Genomic DNA, 6,671 nt, shown 5'->3' with positions numbered 1-6,671 from the left:
AGTAGAATTTTTTTCTATTTCAAATATGACTTCCTTTTCACAACTTTTGAACCACGTGCTGAATCATTACATTTCATCAGTTGACCCTTAATTAGTCCGTTCATCTGATACCAATATTGTTCAAATTGGTTGTGTAGTTTCTGAGATAATGAAGTTTCGTGGTTTTCACATTTTGATACATTACAGACGAAGTTACAGTCCGGTTACAATGAAATTCAATAGGATGTTATGAGGCAGCCAGACCTTTCATTTGACACGAATTTTGAGGAAATCGGCTCAGCCATCCCTGAGAAAAGTGAGTGAGTTTGAGAAGTCTTCGGAGAGTGTTTTTTAAATTTAAAACCAATTTTGTTAGAATCGGTGTAGTATTTTCTGAGATAATGATGTTTCGTGATTTTCACATTTTTAAACATAACCTCTAAACTAAAAATCCGATTACAATAAAATTTAATAGGGTCTTATGGGGCAACTAAACCTTTCATTTGCAATTAATTTAATGAAAGTCGGTGTGGCTACTTATGAGAAAATCGAGTAAGATTGAAAAGTGGCACAAAAACACACACATACTCACCTACACACACACACACATACAGAAAATGCTCAGCTCGTCGAACTGAGTCGAGTGATATATGCCATTCGGCCCTTTGGAGCACTTTTATACCTTTGGTTTTGCAAGTGATTGCTATACCTTTCTAGGAGAAAGGCACAACGTTACAGGGTAAAAAGTGTAGTCCGAGTGTAGCTACCAGAGTTCGGAAAAGTGCCAGAACTGTGTGAAGGCGAATAATAAGAGCATTCAGAGTAAAATATTTCCACCTTTTCCATTCTGTTCTATCCCTCATACAGCATGCTCTGACAAAAATTTTTACCGTGCCGATAGCGTTGTGAATTTCTCGTTCGCTCAAATATCAACTACGTTGCGCTTGCTTGACTGAAGCCTCTGATCAAAATTCTATCAATTCGCTGGATTGATAGTTATTTTCCAATTCCTGGTGCTGAAATAACTATTAGCCATTGGTTTCTTGTAAAATGGTTCTATAGTAACACTAATTTAAAGAATCATGCTTCATCCTGTACAGCACCCAATGCTTGCTGTAGCCTGACGAAACTAAATAGGCGCTATAAGTTTGATATTATTCATTACTTTCTTGAATGAATGAATGACAAAGCACGACAAAAAGTAACTCCAGCCGATTCAGTAAAACGTTCAATTTGGAGTAAGGGTTCAGTATCACTGCAAAGGGTGAAAGTGAGTGCACACATAGCTTCACTTCAGGTGTATTGCAAGCATTGAATGTGAGATTTCAGAGACCTAGTAGCTACACCCCTAAAACGAATTCGACATATGTATCTCCCGCTTAATTCCTTCAAATATTCAGCTTGCGATTCTTGAGTGTGCGATTATTTTCACGGGATTCAAAAAAATCTGCAATGGAACCTATAAGGAAAAGACGAAATGATCGGGTCATGTAAAATTTTGTCAATTTTTAAATGGCCTAAACTTCACGAAAAATGAATCAATTTTGTTGAAACATGTTTCATTTTACTGGAAAACAGTTCTGATTTTCCTATATTACCTGAGAACTAGACGTGGCCAACCGGAAATGTTTCGGATTTTAGAAGAGTGTTTTCAAATGTACATCTTTGCAACGCGTAGAACATCATTCTCGATACAGTGAAGAGAAATTAGTTATGGCGAATTATGGTCGATCATGGTTTCCCAACAACTAGTTTGGCTGATACGTGCCACCCTTCAAGGCTCTACATCATGCATCAGGATAGCCGGTGAGATATCCGACTCCTTCGTGACGTTAGATGGTTTGAAGCAGGGAGACGGGCTGTCAAACATATTGTTCAACACCGCATTGGAGGGTGCTATACGGAGGGCCGGCGTGCAAAGAAGCGACACCATCATTACGAAGTCTCACATGCTTCTCGATTTTGCGGACGATATAGACATCATTGGTATCAACCGTAGAGCTGTGGAAGAGGCAGTCGGACCTCTCAGGAGGGAAGCTGCGAGAGTAGGGCTCATCATAAACTCTGCCAAAACGAAATACATGGTGGCTGGTAGAGAGCGTGGTAGTCCGACGGATGTTGGTGCTGAGGTGGTGTTAGATGGGAAAACTTTTGAAGTTGTCGACGAATTTATTTGACTGCGTACACTGTTGACATATGACAACGAGGTTAGCCGTGAGATCAAAAGGCGGATAGCAGCTGCAAACAGGGCCTTCTACGGATTGCGTAACCAGATGAGGTCCCGTTGTCTGCAAACCCGTACTAAACTTGTACTCTACAAAACACTAATTCTTCCCGTGGCCCTCTACGACCATGAAGCATGGACGTTGAAAGAGGACGAACGGCGAGCTCTTGGTGTTTTTAAGCGTAGGGTTTTGCGTTCAATCCTTGGCGGCAAACTAGAAAATGGTGTTTGGCGCAGACGCATAAACCATGAAGTGTACCAGGTGTACAAATCGGCGGATATAGTTAAGTGGATAAAACACGGCAGGTTGCAATGGGCTGGACATGTAGCTAGAATGCCGGAAGAACGACCAGCGAAGACTATATTTGGGAGAAATCCCGATAGAGGCCGTCGACTTCGAGGTAGACCTCGCACTTGTTGGATGTTTGCTATCGCGCCCGCGAAATAGGTGTTAGGGGAGATTGGAGGATATCAGCCCAAGACCGAGTGACATGGCGACGTATTCTTGATTCGGCATTGGATTGATAATCAAACTGTCGCCGTAAAAGTAAAGTAAGTAAGAACTTCATTCTTTCATTATGTTTCTAGTAGGGCTTCTGTTGCCAATAAACTGTAATTTATTCCGAATTTTTCCGTCAAGGAGAAATGAATTATCTAAGTATGCTTATTACAGTTTTCTTGCTGCTGGGTACACGAAAAAGTTTTTAATAGAAAAACCTCTTTTCCTCAAGAATGCCCACTGTAGTTTGTTCCAAAGAATTTTAGGCAAATAGATTGTTTACCTGAAACTTCATTTGAAAAAAAAAGGACTTAGATAACAGTTATTTTTAAAATCACTTTTTGTTTCTAAAATTATATTTTTTCAGTGTGGGGCAGAAGGAAACTGCCAAAGACAACACCCATACTTGAGTAATTCATATCTTGATGCGATGGCTTCTTGACGGATTTTCAATCAATGACCTCGAAATTAATTTTAGTTTATTAGCAAAATAAGTATAAACCTAAAACAAACAAGATGTCAGAAAAAGTTCTACGCGTTGCACAAATGTACATTTTGACACACTCTCCTAAAATCCGGAACATTTCCAGTATCTATTGCTCAGGCCAAGTTCTCAAGTAATACTAGAAAACTAGGATAGTTGTTTACTATAATGAAACCGGTTTCGCCAAATCGTTTTTTTTTTCGTGCAGTTTTGGCCATTTAAAAATTGGCAAAATTCGGCCTGTCTCAATCATTTTGTCTACCCCCTGTAGCCCCCCACATCAGTCGAATATATCAGGATTATAACAAATCTTGATATTTTGTTACGAACTTTTTGTATCAACTTGTGTTCTACACTCGGTTTCGTTAATAGTCAAAATATCAAAATTTCTATCAAAATTATTCACTGATTATTACAAATTATAACAAGTTTTGTAAGGTTTTTGGCAGAAAAAGATCAAAATTAGTTAGAATGTACAATATTTTGTTATTTGAATGACAAATTTTGTTATAAATATGCCTTAAAAAAACGCTTTTGAATATTCAAGTGTATGTTAACAAAATTTGATATAATTCTGTACTTTTTATTATTCTGGCATATCAATAATATTACAGGCTTTGTAATTTCTATCAAGTTCAGATATATTTGTGTTACTCGTCTGTTATAATCGTTTGAGCGGGCCTCCTTTTCGCGAAGCGATTCGAGTGATTTAATATTCATTAAAAATTTATTACAAATGATCAAACCAGCAACAAAAGCAATGCAAGGTCGAATGATGGAATACAACGATTCTAAGGCACTAATTATAGTGCCTATACAGCAATCGAAAAACTAAGAACAGGTTGTTTTCTAGATTTGAAAAGTTCTACTCTAAAGCAACAAATATTTGGAAGGCATTACAGCGTTCGTCATTCAGATTCGAGAGTCGTCTCAATGAAAATCGATGTGAACCAAAGATACCAAGAGTACGGTGCCCCGCTGGACTCGAGAAATGTAGATTTTTAAGTTTTAGTTAATATATTTTTATTTCATTTTTTAAGTATTAGTTAATACATTTCTATTTATTTTTTTTTAAATTGCAGTTAATAAATTCGCTCAATATCATCGAAAAACGTTCAAAAACCTATCCAAGTCATTCTCAACCAAAATGTATTTGTTGACGTTGTTACAATTATGATTATTTAACACTGGCTTAACTCTCCAAATTGACTTAAGTATGTTATTTGTATAGCTTAGTGGCTTTAGTTTAGTTCGGAATTGATTGATTAATGTTTGACATCAGACTGGGTAGAGTAGTTCCCGGTCCAAAGTTCGGTCATAAAAACGTGTGAGGGGACTAAGCTCCTCATTCCCCCCTCGTAGTTACGGGCCTGAGAACGTGCATTATGTCATAATATCGATTCACTGTTGAATATCATCACATAAATTGCAGCATAAATTATTGACTTAAAAAAAAATCCGGAGCATTTTCGATATTGATTCAAGCGTTATTGTTAACCCTAGAAAAATAGTCTAAGTCAATTTGACTCCTCGCTTTCAGCAATATTGTTCATTTTTTTCTAACAGTGCGTCGATTTTTTCTCGTTTTTGCCAAATCAATGAAGAAATATTTAAACTTAAATTCAATTTTTTTTTTTGTATTTATCACTGTAATTACCATTCATCGATAATTTATGTAGAACAGCTTGCATTTTCATTTATTTAACGCACCTCAAAATATGATTATCTATTCAGGGTTAATAAACAAAAACTAACGAAAGTATTCCAGCCGATAGGAAATTGGATTGACTCTTCGATTGAGTGTTTTCTCATTCTTGCAGGCCAGTCGCCATATGTTCGAATCCTGGCTTTGATAGTTTTAGTGTCAGTAGAATCGTAGCTCTAGCCTGGTAATTGTCCTGTACACCAATGTGAGCGTCTGTTAATGATAATAATCAACCTTTGGTTGTTTGTTTGTTTTGCTTTGCATTAGTCATGATGTATTCTTCTGTACCGATTAAATATAAAATGTACCATGTTTTGAGTTGATTGAAAACTATATAGGGTATAGTATTACTTCGACAGTTTTTTACAGCAGTCCAACGCAAAACCTGTCGAAGAAAATTACTACCGAAGAAGTTTGATACCATAGCCTTTCCTGATTAGTTATCTCCTTTCTCAATTATTCACGTGTACAGCAAAACGTTACTTTGAAACTATGCTTCTTTTAATAACACTAATTTCTTTTTGCGACACTTGTCGATTACGCAGAAGAACTTCTCTCTTTTGTGTGTCGTACGCATACAAATTTCCTTTTCCAACTGATTTTTAGTGAAAAAGACAAGTTGCTTCATGTATCATTATGAAAGTGATATCACCTGGATGAGGAATTTATAACTGAGTGTTTCAATTCGGTTGAACAAAGATATGGGAAATGGACAATCTAATGACACTAATTGTGTTTTGTGCACTTATGAGTTCAATTTCGAAAACTATCGATAGAACCAGCAATTGAATTCCTTATCGTATTAATCAGAGATTGCGTGTAAAAGACAGAGTGGAGTAAATTCAAATAGATATGTTTCTGTTAAAAGGGTCATGTGTATAGGTGCTTGTGCAGGACAAAGAGCAGTGCCTGGTGAAACAGATTGAATCCAAATTTTACCCACGTTGTAACATTACAGAATTATTTTTACGTCAACACACCAGACCAAATCGAAAAATGAATCAAAGTAAACATGGCGTGAAATTTACCGTGAGCAGCTCATAGTTACATCCCAACCACCAGTCGGTAGGTACAATCAGCCTGTTAGTCTATATTATGCTTCAGAGATAGTGCTCACGATAATAGAGTGTCATGATGCTGTCTCGCTTGTCGACGTGCTTAAACGGATAAAGGAAAATATGTGACGAACAGGAGGAAAAGATGTAAAATACTTGGGGCCGGTTTTCTTCCTATAAGGTGAATTTTCTTTTAGTGAACTTTCGTTAAAGAATTCAACTGTTGAAAGATATTATAACAGTGAGTGATATGGTTTTTTGAGTGATAACACTTCGTAGTGATGAAATTGTTATATTTGTAATGTCAGTCGATTGGCAAATATACAAAACAACCATATGTATTAACATATTTTGATATATATTCTTTTTGTTGCAAAAATATTTAAGATCTGGGCCTTTAGTCATTCAATAATATGAATGAGATATGAACAGAAAAAACCTTCCTATGCATAAGATATTGGAATGCTGAAGCATATCATTGATATGAAGTTGGCAACAAACCACAACTATAGACATACATACTATCATGTAAAGAAAGCTATAAAAAGTACAAGGTATGCTCAATACCATCTGAAATTTAAACTATATTAAAACATCGTCACCCCTTATCTGACGAAAATGTTCACAAATACTAGTTCAGAATATCTCACCGGTGCACAATAATGCTTGACTGCTACTGCACACCCTTCTGCTATAGGTCCAGTTTTACGGGGATGAAAAACTTG

The sequence above is a fragment of the Wyeomyia smithii genome, chromosome 1 (assembly GCF_029784165.1).
Source record: "Wyeomyia smithii strain HCP4-BCI-WySm-NY-G18 chromosome 1, ASM2978416v1, whole genome shotgun sequence".
NCBI lineage: Eukaryota > Metazoa > Arthropoda > Insecta > Diptera > Culicidae > Wyeomyia > Wyeomyia smithii.
Note: the sequence above shows the minus strand (reverse complement) of the source record.